Raw genomic sequence first — 26,947 nt, 5'->3', positions numbered from 1 at the left:
GAGGCCCTGGGATTAGGAGAGAATTGGGAAAAGCACAGAGAGAAGAGAGAAAAGGAAAGTGATTCCCTAATTTTTTATATGAACCAATGTAAGAAATAAGCCTCCAAACTGTGCATGTGAGGAAAACATCCACAGAAGCATAGCAAAGTCTTTGAACCTGAGTGATGAAATAAACTACAGCTCAGTCCCAGAATAACCACTGAGAGTCACATGCATGGAACAGATACCAATAAAGCAGAGACTTTGAAAACTAAACAAGCAATGGAACCATTGCTGCAGGAGGTGAGACAGACTTTGAAGTCTGAACGCGGCCAGGTTGACTGTCTGAGGGACAGTCAATTCAGAGTCTCATAACATATATTCAAAATGTTCAGGATACAATCCAAATTTTTTAAATTTTTTTTATTTTATTGAATTTGATTGATTTACTATGTGCTGTTAATTTCTGCTGTACAGCAAAGTGACTCAGTTATACATATACATATATATATACATTCTTTTTCATATTGTTTTTCATTATAGTTTATCATAGGATATTGAATATAGTTTCCTGTGCTATACAGTAGGACCTTGTTGTTCATCCATCCTAGATATAATAGTTTTCATCTGCTAATCCCAAACTCCCAATCCTTCCCTCTCCCTCCCCCCTCCCCCTTGGCAATCACAAGTCTGTTCTCTATGTCTGTGAATCTGTTTCTGTTTTGTAGATATGTTCATTTGTGTCATATTTTAGATTCCACATGTAAGTGATGTCATATGGTGTTTGTCTTTCTGGTTCTGACTTACTTTGCTTAGTATGATCATCTCTAGGTTCATCCATGTTACTGCAAATGGCATTATTTCATTCTTTTTTATAGCTGAGTAATATTCCATTGTATATATGTACCATATCTTCTTTATCCATTCATCTGTTGATGGACATTTAGGTTGTTTTCATGTCTTGGCTATTGTAAATAATGTTGTTGTGAACATAGGGGTGCATGCAGGATACAATCCAAAATTAATTGACACACAAAGAAATAAGAAAATCTGATAAATTCTCAAGAGAAAAGACAACCCCCCCCCACACAGATTCCAAGCTCATGATCACCTGGATGTTGGGGTTATCAGGCAAAGAGTTTAATGCAGCTGCTACACTGCTCCATGAAGTAAAGATGAACAGTCTTTTAGTGAATGGAAAAATAGAAACTCTCAGCAAAGTAATAAAAATGTAGACAAATATAACAACACTGAAATTTAGAACTAAAAAATATAGTATCTAAAATTTAAAAATGGGATGGGTTGTTGTAGAATAGAAATGACAGGTGAGTTAGTGAACTTGAAAATAGATTATTAGTTAGGGTCAAATTTGAGAAAAGAGAGAAAAATATTGAAGAATAAAACAGAGCCTCAGAGATCTGTGGGTCATTATCAAAAGATCTAACATTCATGACACTGGAGCATCAAAAGGAGAGGAGAATGGGATTGGTGTAGAAAAAAATTGAAGAAATAATGGTTGAGAGCTTCCCAAATTTGGAGAAATACACAATAAAAAAATGTGCACACACAAACACACATCACAATCAAATTGCTGAAAACCAAAGATCGAAAAAAAAAAAAAAAAGAGAAGCATAGAGAAATAATGCTTTGATGAGCAGCAGATTTCTCATCAGAACCCATGGAGGCCAAAAGTCAGTGGAAGATACTTTTTAAATGCTGAAAGAAAATGTATACTCAGTGAAATATATTTTGGGAATAAAAGCAAGGTTAGACATTTTTAGTTGAAGGGAAACTAAAAGAATTATTTGACACCAGACCTGCTGTAAAGGAAATACCTAAAGAAGGTTCTCAAGCTGAAAGGAAATGATACCAGAGTGAAATTTGGAAATTTAGGAATGAAAGAAGAGCAGTAACGATGGAAAATGTCTGGGTAAATAAAATTGGCCTATTTATTCTCCTCTTATATATGACTATTGAAGGCAAACAACATAACAAAGATTTCAATGTATGTAAATGTCATATACACAGCTACTATAACACAAGCGGGGAATAAATGGACCCATATGGCTGTAAGGTTCTAATTAGATTGTGAAAAGTTAGTTACGTACATTTAATCACTAGAATACATGCAAAATTAATATTGGTTTTTCATGCATTTGCTTATGTAGAAGAATTTTTAAATTGCCTGGGAATGAAAAGCTTTAGAAAGTGGTTATCTCTGGATGGAGGGAGGAGATGGAGAGGCACATTTTCAAAAATATGATCTCTTTACTCCTGTGCTTTTTGATTAACTCCCAGCACATTGCTGGCTCAGAAGAGGGTTCAACAAATACTTTTACAGACCAAATGAGATAAGCATATCCAGTTAGTCTGACTGAGATGATGTCAGACCCAGAAGAAACGCCTGGTGAACTGGGGTCAGAATTCTACAAGTTGAGCTACAAATGGATTCCAAGCTGGCTGGAGCTCTCCACATAAGGAATGAGCATCAGCAACATCACAGATGAGATGCTAGAGAGATCCACACCCTCAGAGACCAAGTCTTCACACAGACGTGGGAAGATGGCGATTGGTCACACTGATCCAGGGTTAGACCCCATGTTCCTGGCATCTCTGCTGATTGGATCCCCTGGTCCCAGTGTGAGATGAGGCTGCATGAAAGGAAAGTCACAGCTGTGTGGACAGAGAAAGGCCGATGCCTGGGACTGGAAATGACACGATTAACAGAATATTTCTTAGAATATTTCTCTCCCTAAGGTCATTACTTATAAGCTCCCACCCAACACTCCAGCTTAAATAATGCCATTTCATGTGTTATATCAGTTTTATAATTGAATCTTTATAAAAGTGATTTTTAAATTAATACCTACTGTCTGATTGTTTTACTAGGTGTGATCCTGATATGTTTCACTACATTTTGTTTCTAAACACCCATTCTCTTTTTCAGAAAATGATAATAAATACTACACTCACAGTTGTGGAAAACATCCCAATTCTGAGAACAGAAGTTTTGGTAAACATCTATAATCTCTTTTGTGATTCTGCTGTAAAGCAAACACTATCTTGAATTGACTTAATTGAAAGAACATGAATTATTACAACTATAAGAGACTCCTATGGTTCACAAGGGTTAGGATTAACTATAGACTCAGAGATGAACTGGACGTGTGAACAAAAGCCATTAGGAACACAGGAGACAGTGCCCTTTACCCTTCCTGGTTCTCTGTGAAAGCATGCCGCGTTCACTGCCTTTTCTTATACTTTGAGGTTCAGTTCCAAGCAAGCAGAAAACATTAACAGAGGTTGAGACTTGGAATGTCCTAGGCTCAAATCAAAACTTCTGGAGAGGCGTATTTGTTAGAAAATCATGGGTCTATACTCATCCCATCCCTGTCATTGTGACTGCTCTGTTCATGAGTCCATTGCAAATGCCCTGAGTGGCAGAGGAAAGAGACTGGAAAATATCCCCAAGGCCAGCCATCCTGTTCACCTGGTCACTGCACAGCTGCCCTGCTGGATGTGCACTGTGGGGGCTTTGACCAGACCACCAATGGCCACACATTCCTGCCACATGCCTATCCACACACTTCTCTGGACCTCTTTCCCCCAGTCTTCCTATCTTGTCCCTTCTGGGTCCCTGGTCACTTAGCCAGACATTTCACCACAGCCCTGAACTGATGTATGCACACCTCAGGCCCCCATCCTTCCAGACAGAGAGGCTCCAAGTATATCATTCTTAGCTCTACCTTTGGGGAAGATCTCACTTCACCACTTAGGTTGAAATATGATAGTCGTCTACCTTGAACTAATGCAAAAAATCAAACCAACCTAGCTCTGAACCAGTACTGGGTCTTTTTGTTGTCCTCAGTTTCTGTAAAGCCACAGAAGTGGGCAAAGAAGGAGCAGTGTTTCCAGAGAAGTAGAAGGTAGGAGAGTCTGGGGTACCTGCTTATATGATTTACTTGTGTCTTTTTAACCACCTCAAGCCTGGACCCTGATTATGTATCTTATTTATGATAAGTTGTTATTGCATCTGCACAAAGTTATGACTGAAAAGGTTCAAAAACACATAGCTCATGATGGGCAGCTCTGGTAAAAGGACCTTGGTTTCCACTGATCAGAAACCTAATTTCTAATGTGTCCCAGTTACACACAAGGAGCTGAGTTTTAAAAGAGCATGACCTTGCTCTAGAACTCCAGGACTGGGTGCTAGGCTGCTCAGAGACTCCCTGCATCATCTTTATCCACAATAGATACTTTCAGCATCATCAAATCTGCTAGTCAGTAGGCTCGAGGGGCAGGGCAACTTGTGCTACAGCCGAGACTGGATGCGGAGCCCTGTCTTGCTCTGGAACCCACTTGAAACTGACAGCATCCTTCAATGAATGGGTTGCTTCAGTCTTTCCAAAGTCGTGCTGCTTCCACAGCTTTTGGAGGCCTGCTGAGCACTGTGTCTTTCTTAATGCAGCTTGTTCTTCACTTTACAGTGGCTCCTGATATGCGAGAGATTCGCTGGGTCCTGAAAACCTCACTGATTCCGCAGGCACATCCATCTTTGGGTTTAGCTTCCCCCTCAGACAGGCGTGGGTGTCAAGCCCTCTGCAGTACATCTCTCACTTCTTGTTTATCACTTCCAATTAGTGAGAGTATATCATGATATGGACTTATCTGAGATTCTATCAAATATAAAAAAGAGCAAAGACTTTGTTGACTATATAACAAGAGTTTCACAACTCTGGAGCGAAACTGTGGAGATGAACTTCTCTCCTGGCCTTGAAAGGTCAAATTGCTGTTGATGTTTCCTGCTGATTGATATCAAGACAGTATTTATAAATTGTTAAAAATCCGTACGATGCAATAGCACCTGTACTAAAGGCATCACATACACAGTTGTGCTGTCACCTAATTAAGTTTCTGGCAGCCCAGTTGTCCCAGAGGCCAGGCAGGTGACTTGAATGGGAACTTAGTAAGGTCCTTCACCATGGATTATACACAGGTTGTGTTCCCCCAAAATTCACATGTGGAAATCTTAAACCCGATGCGACAGTATTAGGAAGTGGGATTTTTGGGAGGTAATTAGGTTGTGAGAGTGGAGCCTCATGAATGGGATGAGGGTCTTTATAAGAAGAGACAGGAGAGAGGTGATGACGTATGAGGATGTAAGATACCTGCTGTTGGCAAAGCAGGAAGGAAGCCCTCATTCGGCGCTGAATCTGCTGCTGCCTTGACCTTGGACTTCCTAGCCTCCAGAACTGTGAGAAATAAATGTTTATGTTTAAGCCACCCAGTCCGTGGTATTCTGTTTGAGCAGCTGCAACTGACTAAGACACCAAGCATCTTTAAAAACTTCCCTGGTGGTACAGTCTCTTCAATCCCTCCAGTAGGCCTTAATGTCTCTGATTTATTGTCTTGGTGGGTGTAGATTCGTGAGGGATTCTACTTTGCTCTTCATGTGTACAAAAGCTCTTACTCCCCAGATCGTGGGCCAGAGTAAATGTTCTCTCTGTCGCTAAGGACGTCTCTCTCAGTTAAACATTTATGAATTAGAGATGTAACCACTCAGTAGATAGGCCGAACTATTGCACCCATTATGTGGCACATTCAGGCTAAAAAGTGATTTATCAACTGGCCTCTCTTACCGCCCAATCTAGCAAGACAAGCAATATGGAATTTCATAACATGTGATATAAATTTCAGCTTTAACCTCATAATAAACAGTCTTTGAAAATTCAGGAGTGTTTCCGTGAACCCAGTGCATAGTTGACAAATGGTCATAAGTCCCTTTGCAGAAATATTAGAGGAATAATTACTGCATAATTTTGTGGTGATGTTGCTGGACTCTTACTAAAGAGGGTCTGAGCTCCCCTCTAATCAGTGAATTTCCTTTTCCATCAATATTGCAACCTGATTTATATCTGGAAATTGCATGAGGAACTGAATGTTTTTACCGTGGCAGCTGAGGTCTTTCTGGCTGTTATCTCTTAAATTTTAATGATTATGTCAATTGAGCAAGACCTCAGTCAGCTGCCCTCTGCCTTGTACCCAAGAATATTTTGGTCTGTTAATGTCTCTGCAACCTCCCAGGGGAAACAGCCAGCTGGTTGGATCTCAGGTAATGTCTACAAAATCCCCCAAATCTAACAGCTCACCTATTCTGGCCTCCTGACTCATTTTCTGTATTGTTTCCAGGAAGTTCATGTAGAAGAGTCCACCTTTGGGTCCAAGTCCCAAGATAGCCTCCCCAGAAAATGACTAGAATCAGCTCTAAGTGTTTTTGTCAAAACATTAAATGCCAAGAATGATGTGAATACCCCCATGTCAAATTTTTTCCTATCTCACCTAGTGTTTTGCAATCCTCTGATCTAATACCCTCCAGAACTATTTCTTCACGTAATGCCCTGTTTCTTGCTGGCACCTATTAACCAACCCCCACAATTCTTTGCACATATAGGCTACTTGGGGAAATGTTTATCCCCATGTTCAAGCTCTGCTGAATCAAGATGCTGGCAATGGCCCAGGAGGCAGCAGGTAGAAAACCAGCACCTACTGCAGGTGAGGTCGCTCTCCCAGCAAGGGGGGCCGTGCTTCTTTGGGAAGGTGAAAGGGGCTGCTGCTGGTGGCTATAGAGGTCCAGGACATTTGAGAATTCCAGAGTTTTAGGGTCATTCACCCTAATATCTGCATCGCAAGACTTAGAGCCCTGCTCATTTCTAATCACAGCCCCTACTTCAGGATAGAAAACCACTTGCCTCCTGTAGTCATGCAAGATCTAAATGCTTAGCCTGATTTCAGCAAAGCCGCAAGGAATGAGCCCCATTATAGCTGCCAGAGGCACCTTTAGGTGCTTAGAACATGGCTTAAGTTGTCAGTTACTTGATCTGAGCCTATCATTCCAGGTGTCTAAAATTACAGCACTATTATGACAGCTATTTTCCTTCACAGTGCTTATTTTATCATTGCACCCTAACCAAAAAACCACACAACTGTGAAACCCTCAACTCCTTGCCTTCCACTTGCACCAAATTACAATTAACTTCCCTCAGGCCTTTTCCTAGTCAGCCCCTCCATGCCTGTCCCAGGCAAACTTTAACCTAATTTCAATCACTACAAACTCACTTTGCCAGTTCTAAAACTTCATGTAAAATAATCATACATTAGGCAATTTTTCACATCTGGTTTATTCCATTTAGCATGTTTTTTATATACACCCAGTTTTTGAAGTTGTTTGAGTTGTTTCCAGTTTTGGGCAATTATGGATAAAGCTTCTATGAAAATTCATGTATGATTCTTCTTGTGGACAGATATTTTCATTTATTTTGGGGAACTACCTAGGAGTGTAATTTCGTGGTCTTTTGGTAAGGATATGTTTAACTTTGTAAGACATTTCTAAACAGTTCCTCGTGTGATGGTATCACGTTATTCTACCAAGAGTAATATGTAAGAGTCTTCCTGGCTTCAAATCCTCATTAAAACTGATATTACCAGCCTTTTCAATTTTACTCCTTTTAGTGTATGCAATGGTAGGTCACATGGTTTAATTCAATCTCATGCCCAATGATACTGAGCATTTTTCCATGTGTTTATTGGCCATCTTTATATCACCTTTTCTGAAGGGTGTCTGCGAATTTTTGCCCATCTTTTCTATCTAGATTATTTGTCTTCTTGCTATTTCATTGTAAGTTTATATATTATGGATGTAAGTCCTTTGTCAGATGTTATGTTTTGCAAATATTCTTTTCCAGTTGGTATCTGGACTTTTCCAGAAAAAGAGCATGGAGGGAACCTACCTAAAACATAATAAAGGCCACATATGACAAACCTACCACTAACATCATACTTAATGGTGAAAAGCTGAAAGCATTTCCTCTTGTTCCTCAGGAACAAGACAAGGATGTCCACGCTCACCACATTTATTCAATATAGTTTTGGCAGTCATGGCAATCAGAGAAGAAAAAGAAATATAAGGAATCCAGATTAGAAAAGAAGATGTAAAACTGTCACTATTTGCAGACAAAATGATACTATATATAGAAAATCCTAAAGATGCCATCAGAAAACTACTAGAGCTCATCAATGAATTTGGGAAAGTCACAGGATACAAAATTAATACACAGAAATCTGTTGTATTTCTATACACTAACAATGAAAGATCAGAAAGAGAAATTAAGGAAACAATCCCATTTACCATCACAACAAAACGAATAAAATACCTAGGAATAAACCCACCTAAGGAGGCAAAAGACCTAATCTCCAAAAACTATAAGACTCTGATGAAAGAAATCGAAGATGACACAAACATATGGAAAGACATATTGTGTTATTGGATTGGAAGAATCAATATTGTCAAAATGACTATACTACCCGAGACAATCTACAGATTCAATACAATCCCTATCAAATTACCAATGGCACTTTTCACAGAACTAGAACAAAATAACTTTTAATTTATATGGAAACACAAAAAACCCTGAATAGCCAAAGCAAAATTGAGAAAGAAAAACAGAACTGGAGGAATCAGGCTCTCTGACTTCAGACTATACTACAAAGTTACAGTCATCAAAACTGCATGATACTGGCACAAAAACAGAAATATAGGTCAATGGAACAGGATAGAAAGCCCAGAAATAAACTCATGGACTTCTCATTTTCTTAATGGTGTGTTATAGATAGCAGATGTTTTTAATTTTGATGAAGTCCGATATATCACTTTTCCTTTAGAGTTAGCACATTTCATGTCCTAAGAAAATGTTGCCAACCCCAAGCTTTTAATTGGTTTTTAATCTCACATTAAGATCAAAAGAGCAAGAATCACTAAGATTCATGGTGACACTAATTTTATGTTGGCAGTAAGTCTGTTGACACTCTGCATGTGAAGAGTCTTGACAGATACTCAGAAATGTTTCAGTATTGGGGACAAGACATCGTAATTCAGCTTTTACTGACATAATAGTGAATATTATAATTTATTGCACTGTAAAACAAACATGAAGGCTAACTTTTAAATTTGGATTTTTTTTTTTTTTGCTTTTATTAAAAGTAAAATTGAATAGGTAACTTGCTTCTGCTATAACCTAACTGGTTGAGTTATTGTTTCTTGTAGAAGTTTTCATGTTTAACCGAATGCCTTTCATCTTGTAGTTTTCTCTTCTTCATGACTTGTATTCATGTTGAGTCTCCATACTGTAGAGAAACAAAGCATCAACCATCTGAATTGGAGCTTCTAAGCTTCTGAACCAGTGTGTGCTTTTCCTGTGCTATTCTGTTGCTATAAGCATTTCTACCACTTCCCCATCAAGACTGCAAGGATGTCTGTGAGAGGGACCCTGTCTTGTGGGATTTTTTTATAAATCCATTGCCTTAGTGTCTGCTGTATGATAAGAGCTACATTTTGTTTTGTGGTACTTTTTGTAATACATGTACATACCATTTTCTTTACTGAAGTATAGTTGATTTACATTATTATATTAGTTTCAGGTGTACAACCTAGTGATTCAAAATTATTATAGATTATACTTCATTTAAAGTTATTATAATACAATGGCTATATTTACCTGTGCTGTACAATACATCCTTGTTCTCATCTATTTTATACAGGGTGGTTTGTATCCCTTCATTCCAAAGCCCCATATTGCCTTCCCTGTTCACTCTCCCCACTGGTAACCACTCATACCATTTTTTAAAACCACAACATTAGAGTGGTATGTGGCTATTTCAATGTTTCCAAATATTGGAAAATTAGAATGATGTCAAACAAAATTCCCCACCCTCTTTCTGTCCCATTCGTTCCCTTGTAACACACATACACACACACAGGTGAGAGAAGCATCACAATAAATGCATATGTTTAGACAGAAATTAATTTGTAAATAAATTCAAAGTAAAAGCAATATGCAACTAAAAATATCAATTATTCATTTTAAATGTTAATTTAATTTAAAACATAGATTATAGATTCATGTTTTCTCTTACAGAGAGGGAAAATACCTTTTTTCTGTAGGACAATTTTCTAGTAGATTAATTACTCAGAAACATTTTTCCCTAGTTATCAGTATGTAATGTTTTTGTCTATACTATATACTTTCTATAATCAGAGAAGTGACTCAACAGTTGTATAAAACCTACTGTGTGATGGGTGGTATAAGTGCTATTTCATTTAATACATGCAGTACAGTTTTGCAAAGAAGCAGATTTATAGATTGAGGGACTGATATTCTGAGATTTCCACACACTCATCCAAAGCCATATGCTAATTCATACTGCAATATTTACACATCTAAAAAACTGAAAATAATCAAAAGTCACAGTAAAAAAGCAATCATTTTATTGAAAAAGTAATAGTGTAGGCAAAAGAGTGTTTCAAATTTGCAATAACAATTTTGTTTTCTGCAATATTTCCAAAATTAATTGTTACTTTAAAATTTAATTTCAATATAATGGTGTGTTTTAATTTCAAGCTAGAGCTATGCATTTGTAAGTAAAACCTGTTCTCTGCAGTCTTTTGATCTCCTCTAACACTTCATTCCTGGCCTTATAATTTGTTTACAGATAGTTTATAACAAACAGCTGATACAAACAACAAAAACCCCGACAGCAGTTAAAAAAAAAAAAAAGTCAGTACAAATGGAAAGTCATCCCTAAAAGGCGCTGAGTATTTCTACTTAGTCTATAAAAGCTTTTCCCTATTCCTTGGGAGAGCAGGGCTTGCTTGAGATTGCCATAGAAGTAGTAATGGCATGTCCATGGCAAATTGTGGTTCTGATTCGACCCCTTTAAAAAGATTCCTGCTTTAAGAAGAAATGCCTGCCTTTGAAAATGAAGGTTACAATGCCATTTATAATGGCTGCAATATTATTCTAAGTGCTTTTCTTCAATTTAATCTTAAAATAGTTTTGTGGAATTATTTTTTCTTTTTCAAAGAGACATGCATATATGTGAAAAAAAAGTCTCCTTCAATTTCTGCTATATCCTTGACACTTTCTCATATTTTTTTCCCAAGGAGACAGAGTCAATCTTATGCCTCAGGGCTGTGACAGAAAGAATCTCAATAAATGCAAAGGAAAACTCGTGGAAAATGCAATGCACCTGTAATTAATATTGCAAAAGGGTTATATGTCTTCTTTGTTCTTCAAAGCTTTCTTATTGTGAAATTAATTCTTATCAAAATTGTTTCTCAGGACCATACTACTGTTACTGAGATGTTGAGATTTAATGGGAAAAGTACGGTTGATATTCATATATAACTAACTGAAATCAACAACGTGTCAGATAAATCACACTAAAGTAAATTAGAACCCACATTTTTCTTCATGGTGATATAAACAAGTCTGGAAATGGCTTAAGTAAATAATGAAATATAATATATACAATGAGTAGGAAATGTGATATATTGGCACAGTCTCCAGCAAACAGAAAATGCTCAAATATTTGTTGTAGAGCAGTTAGTAATACTATCAAAACTTGCTACCTTTCTTTCTAATGATCAAAATGATAATTTAAGGTAATAGTGCTTGGTGGGATTTTGGACTGTGAACATTCTATTGGACGATGGACTTGCTCAAAAAGGCTACAGGTAGCTAATGAAATTATGCAGGTTAGTATCAGGAAAAAATCCGTGTTACAAGAACTTAACCAAAAGTTGCTAGTGTGATAGAATATTGAGCAACGTCTTAAGGAATAATCTCAAACTAGAACCACATTGCTCAAAGCTTGGCAAATACACGTCTCCTAGGCTCAAAAGCTGAGATTCTCTATTATACAAATTGGAAACCTAGTATTTGATACAGTTCTTGATACATAGCGGGATCCGTGTTTTATTTATCTGCTTGCTTCAGTGCTATTAAATTATTCAACATTTCTTCATTTATATCCTTATGATGATTCTTTATGGATTTTTCACCAAGAAATACTTGATTCTAATTAGTTTAATTAGTTTTTCAACTAATCTTTCTGATGTTTCTATGCTTCTGTTTCAAGTTGATGACTGTAACCCTGGTTTTCTGAAAACATCTCTGATCTACACATTTAAGATAAAATTCTTCATGGTTAAGTACTGAGAGTGTAAAAATATTATCTTCAAAAACCCAAGCAAATTATATTTCTTACCAGAATGCCAGATACCAAAATCACCTAATAATTATTTGAAACATTAATGAGTAAGACGTAGCCCTACCTGATCTAAAGGAGATAAACTATATCCTCCAACTGCTAACATCAATGTAATACAATCGTTTAAGAAGACCACATCTTGGACTACTTTCTGAGGAAATGCAAATAAAAATAATGATAATGATAATAATAAACAATGTAGTAATCATTTGTCATTTCCCTATTATATGTGAGTCTGATGAGGGATACTTTCTAGATGCAATAAACATTATTTCTTATGATGATCTTTGTAGTATTTTCCTTAAAGGTGAGAGGATCAAGGTTATAAGCAATGCATTAACTTGCAGCCTGTCACACACAGAGTGGGAAAACTAGCTTCCTCATTCAGACTCCAATCAATTCTTTGAGCTTTTTTCAAACCTTTGCCATTTAAAGGCAAGTCCATTTTATATTTAAATATGATTCACAACAGATGATTGACAGACAACAGTTCAAGTGGAGCTTATGAAAGTAAAATTGTATTTATCTATTTATCTAAGGGTAATTGGAGTTTAAATGATTAGCCACCAAAACTCAAAAGAGAAAAAAATTTAAACAAGAAGACAATTCAAGTTTTCTACTTAAAATTTTCCAGTATCAAGCTCTTTGAATTTTTGTTATTTTAACAGAATTTATTTTGACAGTGTTTTCTGTGGATAATATCTTTCAACCTTGTATCTTGTCTAATGTTTTTACCTTCACTCTTTGTTTTTACCTCTCACCTTCTACTTATCACAATTTAAGGACTATATGTTAGAATTAACTAACTATAATGATATGTAGTGTTTGTTCTTGGTGCCTTTTTATTTTGTCTTCATCTTTTCTTCATGACCCCCACATGCAAGTAAACTTACCACATTTATCTTCAATTGGCCTTGATTGTATTTTTCATTGTCCTTTGTTTTGTTGTAACTTTGATTTCTTTGCACTTTAGATTTATGCAGTTATACAGTAGTCATGTCTTATAGATGCTACTTTTATTTTTTTCAGAATAGACTGGAGCCATTTTCTAATATGTTCTGCTGCATCTAACACATACATTTCATGTTAAGTATGTCCTGCTTCTTGTTTTGCACATGACCTCTTTTCCAGGACCCAGTGATGGGTGCACACTAGTGAGGTCTGTGGGGAGGTAAGTGTAGTTCCTAATTGGCCCCTGATTCAAGTGTTTTTTGTTTTGTTTTTCCAAATATGTCAATGATTACTTTTGGTGAGTCATTGCCAGAGGTATGAATGTTAATACACACATACTATCCTCCAAGTTTGTGGTTCTCAAACTCTTATTTCTGAGCTATGTAATAACCACCTCACACCTTAAGGAATCAGAAGAATAAACGGTATTTTCTTGCAAATCACAGGTTTCAAAGCTGAGACCTGAGCTAAGGGAAGAGGTGTAGTCATAAAATAGAGGAGCCTCTACTGGTTTGAGGTTATTGTACTTGGACTGGGATTTTTGCTATCTCAAGGTGACATTGATATTTGAAAATGTCCAGTGGGACTAGGGATTTGTCTGTTATGTAATCCAGAGTCAGAAAAGTAAGAACCAATAAACCTGTTATGAAAGGCAGTAGTTGGGAAAAAAAATACAGATAAAGCTATTGGATGATTCCACTGAGTTACACTCACTGAATAGCCAGCTTTCTCTGACTGAGCTCCTGTTCATTTGGGAATGTGTGGACAACTGGTAACAGGTTAGGTAGCCTCAGCATTTCACCGCCCGGAAGATTGTGCCGGGAAAATCTACCCAGATATGAGTCAACTGAAATTTATATTAATTACCACTGTACCTAAAACTTTCTATAATTTCACATCTTTTTATAGATATTTATGAGACAAAGTTCTTGGTATTGACACGCAAAAAAATTCCAGCTACATTACTATTATTGTTCACAAAATAGTACCTTGTAAGAAGCTATTTTTCTAAGTGTTTCCTTCATGAAATGAAGATCACTCAAGCCAGTGTTTCTCAAACTTAGAGTCTGGGTATCCAAAAGGAAAAAAAATCTTACATCTTTTAAAATTACTATGTTTTTCAAAGATCTCTAAAGAAAAAACTCTCAAACTAATTACTTAAAATATGCTACAGTAAATGGGCATATCATATAATGGGACACACAATTTGATGGAGTTCTAAGCAACAGTTGAAAATTTACAGACATTCTGATGCAAATTTGCCTGTGGACCCCGTGGGTGGGGTGGTGGTCATGGAGGAGTGTTTCCAATCTCTTAGACCAATGATGGACATTCATGTAGAAATCCTAGCATTTATTTATATTATCCCCTGTCTCAAAATTGCCAAATACAAGGCCAGTTTCTCCCTGTACTGCAGTCGTGTTTAAGCTGCAACATTAAATCAAATTCTCTCATCACTTCTTTAGAAACAGAGAAAAATTGACAGCTTTTTGCTCATGTAATCACCCATTTAAAGTTGAAGATAGCTATTAAATCTTTCATTTACTTTTCTATTTTTCAGAAAGCCCAGATCACTTAATCTTTGCTCATAAAATTTATTTCCAGTTCCTTTGTCTTCCCCTCAAAGGAATGATCTTTCTTGATGATAGGATGATCATTCATATATTGTACATTATTAATAGTTGTGGTTGAATGAGTGAGTTTATACAAAACCTTTCAATTAAAAATATATATAGGAAGCAAAAGGAAGATATTCATCTTCACTCTCTTTATCTTTCCTCAGAGATAGGTCCCATCTATCTGTGCTTAAAATTGTTTTATTTTTACAGGATGTTTTACACTTGAACTATATCATTTGTTTAAACATTTGGATAGTTAAGACACTAAGAAATCCATTCGAATATCAATTTCCAAAGCATGCATTCTGGGAAGTACAATGTACATTAAAGTTTATTTTCATGTAAGTGAGGCATATGCTTTTGGTATGTGGGTAGGGTAGATCCAATTTCTAACAAGAAATTTAATGCAATTTAATGAAGTACAACATCTATGAAGAGGAAAGCATCTTTCATTGCAAATTCTACCAGCATGTTAGGCACACATCAGGGTATGTACATACAGAGGTTCATTAATCAGAAGTGTACGTATTGATGAAGTTTTATAAATGCAAATAGTCATGTAACCAACCCCCGAACATGACCAAGAAACAAACTTGCTCACCACAGAAAAGCCCACTTCAGGCCCCCAGAAATGCACTCCACCCCTCAGGAAACCCCGATTGTGAATTCTCACCCAAGAATTAACTCTGCTTGTTTTTGAACTTTGCGTAAACGGAGCCATCTCAGAGTTCACCTTTTGTGTTTCCCTTGACACTTTGGAGGCTGACCCACGTTGATAAATATATCTTTTTCATTCTCATGCTTTATAGTATTACTTTACATAAATATGCCACAAGTTATTTATCATTCCTCAGCTAATATATGTTTTTCCCTCCTTTTTTACCAATTTGGAGAACGGGGCTTATATTGGGCTTCTGCACTTCCTGTTTTGCCATAAACTGTGGTCCTCCAGAAGCGACCTGGGTGTGTATCTGTACCCCAGTCTGTAGAGGGACACCCTCAGGTACATTATTATGAGTGTAAACCAATGACTGTAATGTTTGATTCAATCAAAGAAAGCAGACGTGTAAACATTTCATCTAATTCTTTTCTGGGAGAAAATTACAGGCATATCAATTTTTTTTTTCCTTTCCTTGGTTCATTTTGGTGATTGTCCCACTTTCATTTCATTTTCCTATCTGAATTCAGGGTCTGAGTGCGTTTCCAGCTATTGAGAATTTGAGTGCTAGTACCTTCTGTGGCCCCAGGCTCTGTCGAGCAGAGGGAGGTGGCCTGTCATCTGCTCATGGTGTAGACTTTGCTGCTTTGGCGATGCAGTCATGGCGATGCAGTGGGTGTCAGTTCTAGGTCTTTGATATTCAAAGGCAGCTGTGTCCCAACGCTATCAACCCTCCTGTAAAAGGGTATATATAGTATAGTTACTCTCTGGCTAATGACAGTTTATCTGCAAAACTGTTGCTAATTTCAAAACCTCCCAAGACTACAACCTGGGAGTACTGCCCACTTGACCTTTATAATTTCTCCAAGTGAAATATTCATAATAAATATTTAAATTAACAGAGAAAGATTTTGGACTTGTGTGCGTGTGTGCGTGCGTGTGTTTGTGTGTGCTTCTACTTAAAGGAATTTGCCAACTTATATAGACGGGACAACCTGGGAGAGTAAAATATTGTATACGTACATCATGCATATTTATAAACACACATCAGTTACAACTGCACTTTTCAGGATGAGTCACTGAGCCCGGTGACTTTCAGAGGTCTTCCCCATGTATTCTCACATCCTTCTCCTTTGACAGATCTATGAGTTGAGAATAAAAACCAAAACAACCAACTGCAGCAACAGAGGGGGCTTTATATAAATATCTAACGGCACTGTTCTGCTAATAAATCCCATTTCGTGTTATTTTTTCCTATCATTAATTCCCTCCTATTGTCATCATTTTCCAAAATTAAGGATGTCCCTATTATTTATGTTTCAGACTCAGTTAAAGAGAGAGCTCTTTGGCATACAGCATTCAGGGCATTTTGTCAGAAGATTTGGGCCCTTAATGGATGGACACACAGTGGGATTGAGTGCAGACATCCTGCCAAGGAGGATGGGGAGGCTGTTCACTGGAGAGATTGTAAATCACAGAATGAGAGAAAAGTGAAAGAATGAGACATATCTTAAACCCCATGTGTGTCAGCATACAAATTAGTGCCAAAGTATTTACATTCATTAGTGTTCCAGGAACAATGAGATAATGCTATTGTCCTTTCCGACTTCAATGTTTAATCATTTGTAAGGAGACTTTCATAAAAAATTCTGCCCAGCTCTTTGGCCAGCAACCCACCTGTCATCCTCTGCTCTGTCCTCAGGTCTAACCCATCACTTCCTTTCCCTCAGCCTTGGGTGGAACCACTGCCAAGATGCAGATTTTCATATAAACTCTACAGGAAGACCAGCACTCTTGAGATTGAACCCTGGATACAACAGAAAAGGTAGAGTCCAAGATTCAGCATGAGAAAGGAATTCCCCCATCAGCAAAGACTGATCTCCACTGGAAACAACTGGAAGATAGCCATACTTTGACCAGGACACTCAAAGGCATCCAATCTGCATCTTGGTTTGAGCCTTGTGGTTGCGCTAAGAACAGGAAGAAGTGTTCCCACTCCTGAGGAGATAAGCATTGCAGAAAGATTCATCTGGCTGTCCAGAAATACCCTAAGGAGGGTGAGGGTGGCAAAATCTGTCCTTTTTGCTAGAAGTGACCTTCAGATGAATGTGGTGTCAGAGTTTTACAGCCACTTTGACAGCTATTATCACGGCAAATATGGTCTGACTTGTGAACAAACTAGAAGACAAGTAACTGTGTATGGATTAACAAGAGACATGAACTAAAATAAAATAAAAATGATTTTCATGTTCATAATGTTCCTTATGAAATAGGTAAGGAAGAGTACACATGTATGAACTCTAAAGACTATAGCTTCTTAGTATTGAATTTGCATCCACAGGGGACCTTGGAACTCCTCTTGTGCCTTAAGGAAAAGCTTTGTTTCAGTCGTGCTGGGCAGATCAACTTCCAGGCAGGGCAGGAGTGCTGTACCAGGAATCACTGAACTCTTAGGAAATGCTTCTTCTCCTGAACTTTAACTTTTCAAGCTATAGTCTGCCATTTTTTTTTCTTCCATTTCTTTTGACCTTAGCTGACCAGAGCTTAACAACTGATTCACTGTCCCCTGGAGCCTCACACCAGTCAGCCCAAGAGCCACTCCTGACCAGGAATCAAGACCTCAGTCCTCAACGTGGTCCAAATCGGAAAATAAAAATCATTTCATTGCTGCAAACCATGGTCTCTGATGGCTTTGGGAGAGGTCCGAGGTGTGTGTATGCTGTCCACAGAATTCCTTCTCCCCCCAGCCCTCCCCTTGATTTAAGGATGAGAAGAGCCTTCCCCCTCAGGACTACAATAAACCCAGAACCCTGGTCAGCTCTATCAGGACCTTTGGAGATAAGAATCCTCCTGTCTTTAATTTAGTTCTCAAGAGTAAGGTTTGTGATTCTTCCTTAGCAGAATTCTTGCTCTTTGAATAGATCATGTCCCTGAGAAGAAAATTTAGATCTAGCAGGTGAGTGGTAATGAGCCTTTTGCCTAGGAGTCTTACTGGGATTTTACTAAATTTGTTTTTAACAGTTTCTAGCTCAATTTGCTTCCTTTTTTTAATGACTGCTGTCTAAGCCAAATATTAATTGGAACCTATGATATTTGAAGAATTTTCCAAATCATATATACTGGACTAATAGTTCTGGAAGATTTCACAGGCCTTTATAAAAAAGTCTCTGTGGTCAAACAGAGCTATAAAATTTGCGTGCTATCAGTATATTAGGAAAATCACAATGTGACTGTATTAAAGATTCTAATAAATCTTATAGAAGAAAAGCATGTTTAACTTGTTTAAACCAACCAAGTTTTCTAAATTTTTTTTGCAGTAGACTAGTGTTCCATAAAAGATAGTATTCCATAAACTATTTAGGAAGTACATTTTTAGGCCACTTATTGAGCTTTTCTATGATTCTATGGCAAATTCTGATTCCCAAACAGGTTTAAACTTTTCTACATCCACTTCTCTATATCCCCTGCCTTCGTATTTCTTCTTAGAAACTTGCTCACTTTTTAAGGTCAACCTGCACACAAGTATCTCTTTTCCATAACTGCATCACATCTGTAGTAGGGTTAGTGCTTCTTCCTTAGTGTCTTTCTCACTATCCTAGCTTAACATCCACCTGAGTGTGGAGGTAACAATAGCACTGACTTTGTCAAAGAGCATATTCTGCCTCCTCCTTCCTGTTATAGGTTGTAGATCTCCAAATCTTGAAGACGTAGCTTCTGTTTTGTTTATTAAGAACTCCCCATTTATGAGACTTCCCTGGCGGTCCAGTGGTTAAGACTCTGAACTTCCAATGCAGGGGGTAAGGGTTCTATACCTGGTTGGAGAACAAAGATCCCACATGACACGTGGTACAGCCAAAAAATTAAAGAATATATATATAAAGAACTACCCAATTTGATAAGTTCAGAGCTTCTTATTTTGGTGGTTAAGTAACACTAGACACACAGATTCTCCTTCCAAACAAAAAAATAGAGAAAAAAGGAATGATTCTCATCTCTTACTCTTTCCTGCAGATCAAACGTCTATTTTTGTACTGTGGTTCACACCCTTCTTCTTCACCTTCCCAAACACAGAGTATCATAATTTCTGATTTGGTCTCCAACCTTTTTTGAATATTCTATGTTATTAGTTATTTTCAACCTTAAACTATTAATAAAATATTTATGGAATATTTTGTTATATTAACAGAAAAATAAATAATGTTGACTTTTCCAAGTGCTTATTTATTTCTGTCTGGTCACTTAGTTTTCAAGAGCGTGTCTTAACAAATACATATCGCATTTAAAAGCAAACTAACCAGGAGTGGGACAAAAGGCAAGCAAACAAACAACAAGGCAACAGAACTTTTCCAATGACTGCAAAAGGAGGAAAGGAAGTAAACAAGGACTCGTTGGTGATTTATCATCCTGTTTATAGGATATCTGGGCTGTTTTAAAGGAGAACATTTCACTCCATCTATGATTGTATAAATTATGGTTGAAGGCAGTTTTTGTTCCTGGCAGTTGCTGCAGCTGTGTGGGACTACATTGAGAGAAATTTGATATAGTATTGACATTTTTTTAATGAAAGCTCTGTCAGGTTTTATTTGTGCAAGTGAGAGCTGAGAGACCCAAGTGACTGTCACTTATTATGGAGAACATCAAAGGAAATAAGCAGATGGGAGTGAAATAGACTAAGTATTGAACTTGGGCCAAAAGCTGAAAAAAGGGGAGGAAAAATATAAGTTATGCTAATTTCTGTCATGTAAAAATATGGCTTAATGAGTAGTTCATTCTCTATTCACCCTGATCAAATGTGTCTGAAGACTAGTTAGTTACAACTAAGAACATTTTCAAACTAGATTTTATGGAAACATCTGTAGAATAATCTTCAATGCATCTGATTTCTTTATAAGTTAATATTTTTAAAAGCAAGTTGTTTTTCCTTTTGTTTTGAACTGATATAACTTCTACAGGATTCATGCATGTGCTCCACAGGGGTAAATGCAAATATTTTTGAGATATGATAATTTGCATTTCTGGGCACAGTTAGTTTATTCCAGAGGTGCAGATAATCATATCACACCCTCAATAAAAATGTCTGAAAGTGTCCTGTTGCTAACCTTGCAAAGCCTCCTCTTTCCAGAATGTTCCAGACTATCTTACATCTGGCCCCAAACCTGATCACTTGCTATTTCTTCTTCTAAATCACAGCACTCCACCCTCACCCCATTCTTCCCAAAACACCCCAGCTTCCAGTATCCCTGATTAATTTCCAATTCTGATAAAAATATGCATTTTCAACCGCAGTGCATTTGTGCAATTATGGTTGAGGACAGTGTTCCTACTGTCTATGAGATACTTCCTGCAAAACTTCTCTTGTCGTTCAAAAGGGGTCATAGAAACTTCCAGAATTCTCTGCATTCCTAGTCATTGTTATCTTCATGATCATGGACCTTACCTTCATCTTCATCAACAAAAACAGTAACAAATGATTAATTTGTCTCATATTTTTTTCTCCAAATCATTGAAAAGTCAAGGTGAAAATCTAGTTTTTGTGGGGACTGAAACTTATGAAGTTTAGGGGACTCCCTTAAGAAAAAGAATACAAAATTACACATAAAAAAACCTTAGATGAGATTGGTTCAAGATGGCGGAGTAAAAGGATGTGCGCTCACTCCCTCTTTCGAGAGCACCAGAATCACAACTGACTGTTGAACAGTCATTAACAGGAAGACACTGGAGCTCACCAAAAAAGGTACGTCACATCCAAAGATAAAGGAGAAGCTAAAATAAGATGGTAGGAAGAGTGCAATCACAATAAAATCAAATCCCATAACTGCTGGGTGGGTGAATCACAAACTGGAGAACAGTTATACCACAAAAGTCCACCCTCTGGAATGAAGGTTCTGAGCCCCACGTCAAGCTTCCCAACCTGGGGTGTCCAGCAAGAGAAGGAAGAATACCCAGAGAATCAGACTTTGAAGGCTAGCAGGATTTGACTGCAGGACTTCAACAGGACTGTGGGAAACAGAGACTCCACTCTTGGAGGACACAGACAAAGTAGTGGGTGCATCAGGACCCGGGGAGAGGAGCAGTGACCCCATAGGGGACTGAACCAGACCTACCTGCTAGTTTGGAGGGTCTCCTGCAGAGGTGGGGAGTGGCTGTGGCTCACTGCAGGGGCAAGACACTGGCAGTAGAAGTTCTGGGAAGTACCCCTTGGAGTGAGTTCACCCAGGACTCTGCCATTAGCCCCACTGAAGAGCCTGCAGTCTCCAGTGCTGTGTTACCTCAGGTCAAACAACTAACAGGGAGGGAACCCAGCCCCACCCATTAGCAGACAAATGGATTAAAGCTTTACTGACCTCTGCCCACCAGAGCAGTAAACAGCCCTACCTACCACCAGTCCCTCCCTCCATCCGGAAGCTTGCACAAGCCTCTTAGATAGCCTCATCCACGAGAGGGAAGACAACAGAAACAAGAAGAACTATAATCCTGCAGCCTGTGGAACAAAAACCACATTCACAGAAAGACAGACAAATTGAAAAGGCAGAGGACTATGTACCAGATGAAGGAAAGAGGTAAAACCCCACAAAGAGAACTAAATGATGTGGAGATAGGCAACCTTCCAGAAAAAGAATTCAGAATAATTATAGTGAAGATGATCCAGGAGCTCAGAAAAAGAACAGAGGCAAAGATAGAGAAGATGCAAGAAATGTTTAACAGAGACATAGAAGAATTAAAGAACAAACACCTAGAAGAATTAAAGAACAAACAAACAGAGATGAACAATACAATAACTGAAATGAAAAATACACTAGAAGGAATCAATAGCAGAATAACTGAAGCAGAAGAACGGATAGGTGACCTGGAAGACAAAATGGTGGAATTCACTACTGTGGAACAAAATAAAGAAAAAAGAATAAAAAGAAATGAAGACAGCCTAAGAGACCTCTGACACAACATTAAATTCACCAACATTTGTATTATAGGGATCTCAGAAGGAGAAGAGAGAGAGAAAGGACTCGAGAAAATATTTGAAGAGACTATAGTCAAAAATTGCCTAACATGGGAAAGGAAATAACCACCCAAGGTCAGGAAGCACAGAGAATGCCAGGAAGGATAAATCCAAGGAGAAACATGCCAAAACACACAGTAATCAAATTGACAAAAATTAAAGACAAAGAAAAATTATTAAAAGCAACAAGGGAAAAACAACCAATAACATACAAGGGAACTCTCATAAGATTAACAGCTGACATCTCAGTAGAAACTCTACAAGCCATAAGGGAGTGGCACAATATATTGAAAGTGATGAAAGGCAAGAACCTACAACCAAGATTACTCTACCCAGCAAGGAACTCAATCATATTTGATGGAGAAATCAAAAGCTTTACAGACATGCAAAAGCTAAGAGAATTCAGTACCACCAAAACAGCTCTACAACAAATGCTAAAGGAACTTCTCTAAGTTGGAAACACAAGAAAAGAAAAGGACTGACAAAAACAAACCAAAAACAATTAAGAAAATGGTAATAGGAACTTATATATTGATAATTGCCTTAAATGTGTATGGATTAAATGCTCCAACCAAAAGACACAGGCTCACTGAATGGATACAAAATCAAGACCCATATATATGCTGTCTACAAGTGACTGACTTCAGACCTAGGGACACATACAGACAGAAAGTGAGGGGATGGGAAAAGATACTCCATGCAAATACAAATCAAAAGAAAGCTGGAGTAGCAATACTCATATCAGATAAAATAGACTTTAAAATAAAAAATGTTATAAGAGACAAGGAACGACAGTATGTAATGATCAAGGGATCAATCCAAGAAGAAGATATAAAAATCATAAGTATATATGCACCCAACATAGGAGCACCTCAATATATAAGGCAACTGCTAACAGCTATAAAAGAGGAAATTGACAGTAACACAATAATAGTGGGGGACTTTAGCACCTCACTTATAAGAATAGACAGGTCATCCAGACAGAAAATTAATAAGGAAAAAGAGCTTTAAATGAAACAATAAACCAGATAGATTTAATTGATATTTATAGGACATTCCCTCTGAAAAAAGCAGATTACACTTTCTTCTCAAGGGCACATGGAACATTCTCCAGGATAGATCACATCTTGGGTCACAAATCAGGCCTCGGTAAATTTAAGAGAATTGGAATCATATCAAGCATTTTTCTGACCACAATGCTATGAGATTAGAAACCAATTACAGGGGAAAAAACCCCATAAAAAACAAAAACACATGGAGGTTAAACAATAGGTTACTAAATAACCAAGAGATCACTGAAGAAATCAAAGAGGAAATCAAAAAATACCTAGAGACAAATGACAATGAAAACAGGATGATCCAAAACCTATGGGATGCAGCAAAAACAGTTCTAAGAGGAAAGTTTCTAGCAATACAATCCTACTTCAAGAAACAAGAAATATCTCAAACAAACAATCTAACCTTACACCTAAAGGAACTAGAGAAAGAAGAACAAACAAAACCCTAAGTTAGCAGAAGGAAAGAAATCATAAAGATCAGAGCATAAATAAATTACATAGAACCAAAGAAAACAATAGCAAAGATCAATAAAACTACAAGCTGGTTCTCTGAGAAGGTAAAGAAAATTGATGAACCATTAGCCAAACTCGTCAAGAAAAAGAGGGAGAGGACTCAAATCAATAAAATTAGAAACGAAACAGGAGAAGTTGCAACAGACACCGCAAAAATACAAAGCATCCTAAGAGACTACTACAAGCAACTCTATGCCAATAAAAAGGACAACCTGGAAGAAATGGACAAATTCTTAGAAAGGTATAACCTTCCAAGACTGAACCAGGAAGAAATAAAAGATATGAACAGACCAATCACAAGTAATGAAATTGAAACTGTGATTAAAAATCTTCCAAAAAACAAAAGTCCAGGACCAGATGGTTTCACAGGTGAATTCTATCAAACATTTAGAAAAGAGCTAACACCCATCCTTCTCAAACTCTTCCAACATACAGCAGAAGAAGGAACCCTCCCAAACTCATTCTACAAGGCCACCATCACCCTGATACCAAAACCAGAGATATTACAAAAAAAGAAAATCACAGACCAATATCACTGATGAATATAGATGTAAAAATTGTTAACAAAATACTAGCAAACAGAATCCAAAAACACATTAAAAGGATCATACACCATGATCAAGTGGGATTTATCCCAGGGACGCAGTGATTCTTCAATATATGCAAATCAATCAGCGTGATACACTATATTAACAAACTGAAGAATAAAAACCATATGATCATCTCAATAGATACAGAAAAAGCTTTTGACAAAATTCAACACATATTTATGATTAAAAACTCTCCAAAAAGTGGGCATAGAGGGAACCTACCTCAACATAAAAAGGCCATATATGACAAACCTACAGGAAACATCATTCTCAATGGTGAAAATCTGAAAGCATTTCCTCTAAGATCAGGAAAAAGACAAGGATGTCCACCCTCACCAGTCGTATTCAGCATAGTTTTGGAAGTCCTAGCCAAGGCAATCAGAGAAGACAAAGAAATAAAAGGAATGCAAATTGGAAATGAGGAAGTAAAACTGTCACTGTTTGCAGATGACATGATACTCTACATAGATAATCCTAAAGATGCCACCAGAAAACTACTAGAGCTAATCAATGAATTTGGTAAAGTTGCAGGATACAAAATTAATACACAGAAATCTCTTTCATTCTTATATGCTAACAATGAAAAAACAGAAAGAGAAATTAAGGAAACAATCCCATTCACCATTGCAATCAAAAGAATAAAATACCTAGGAAAAAACCTACCTAAGAAGGTAAAAGACCTGTATGCAGAAAAATATAAGACACTGATGAAAAAAATCAAAGATGACAGAAACAGATGGAGAGACATACCATGTTCTTGGATTGGAAGCATCAATACTATGAAAATGACTATACTATTCAAAGCAATCTACAGATTCAGTGCAATCCCTATCAAATTAACAATGGCATTCTTTACAGAACTAGAACAAAAAATCTTAAAATTTGTATGGAGACACAAAAGACCCCGAATAGCCACAGCAATCTTGAGGGAAAAAAATGGGGCTGTAAGTATCAGATTCCCTGACTTCAGATTATACATCAAAGCTACAGTAATCAAGACAATATAGTACTGGCACAAAAACAGAAATATAGACCAATGGAACAGGATAGAAAGCCCAGAGATAAACCCACACGCCTATGATCAACTAATCTATGACATAGGAGTCAAGGATATACAATGGACAAACGACAGTCTCTTCAGTAATTGGTGCTGGGAAAACTAGACAGCTACATGGAAAAGAATGAAATTAGAACACTCCCTAACACCATACACAAAAATAAAATCAAAATGAATTAAAGACCTAAATGGAAGACCAGACACTATAAATCTCTTAGAGGAAAACATAGGAAGAACACTCCATGACATAAACCACAGCAAGATCCTTTTTGACCCACAACCTGGGGATGTGGAAATGCAAACAAAAGTAAACAAATGGGACCTAGTGAAACTTAAAAGCTTTTGCACAGCAATGGAAACCATAAACAAGATGAAAAGACAACCCTGAGAATGGGAGAAAACATTTGCAAATGAATCAACAGTCAAAGGATTAATCTCCAAAATATATAAACAGCCCCTGCAGCTCAATATAAAAAGAGCAAACCACTCAATCAAAAAATTGGCCAAAGATCTAAATGAACATTTCTCAAAAGAAGACATAAAGATGGCCAAGAGTCACACGAAAAGCTGCTCAACATCACTAATTATTAGAGAAATGCAAATCAAAACTACAATGAGGTATCACCTCACACCAGTTAGAATGGGCATCATCAGAAAATCTACAAACAAATGCTGGAGAGGGTGTGGAGAAAAGGGAACTCTCTTACACTGTTGGTGGGAATGTAAATTAATACAGCCATTATGGAGAACAGTATGGAGGTTCCTTAAAAAACTAAAAATAGAATTATCATAGGACCCCACTACTGTGCATATACCCAGAGAAAACCATAGTTCAAAAAGACACATGCACCCCAATGTGCATTGCAGCACTATTTACAAGAGCCAGGTCATGGAAGCAACCTAAATGCCCACTGTCAGACAAATGGTTAAGGAAGAGGTGTTACATACATACAATGGAATATTACTCAACCATAAAAAGGAACGAAATTGTGTCAGATGTAGAGACGTGGATGGACCTAGAGTCTGTCATACATAGTGAAGTAAGTCAGAAAGAGAAAAACAGATATCGTATATCAACACATATATGTAGAATCTAGAAAAATGGTACAGATGAACTGGTTTGCAAGGCAGATATAAAGACACAGATGTAGAGAACAAACGTATGGACATCAGGGGGGAAAGTGGGGTTGGAGGGTTGGTGATGTGATGAATTGGGAGATTGGGATTCACATGTATACACTGATGTGTATAAAATAGATAACTAATAAGAACATGCTGTATAAAAAATAATAAAATTAAATTAAAAATATAAATAAATTTTAAAAAACTTAGGTTAGAAAATAAATATGAAGTTAGATTAGAAAAGATATCACAGGGAATACAAATTTTAAGAAGTTGACAAACCATACAAACATCACAA

The sequence above is a fragment of the Balaenoptera acutorostrata genome, chromosome 7, assembly GCF_949987535.1.
Source record: "Balaenoptera acutorostrata chromosome 7, mBalAcu1.1, whole genome shotgun sequence".
Taxonomy (NCBI): domain Eukaryota; kingdom Metazoa; phylum Chordata; class Mammalia; order Artiodactyla; family Balaenopteridae; genus Balaenoptera; species Balaenoptera acutorostrata.
The sequence above is the reverse complement of the archived record's forward strand: the minus strand, read 5'-3'. Positions refer to the sequence as shown.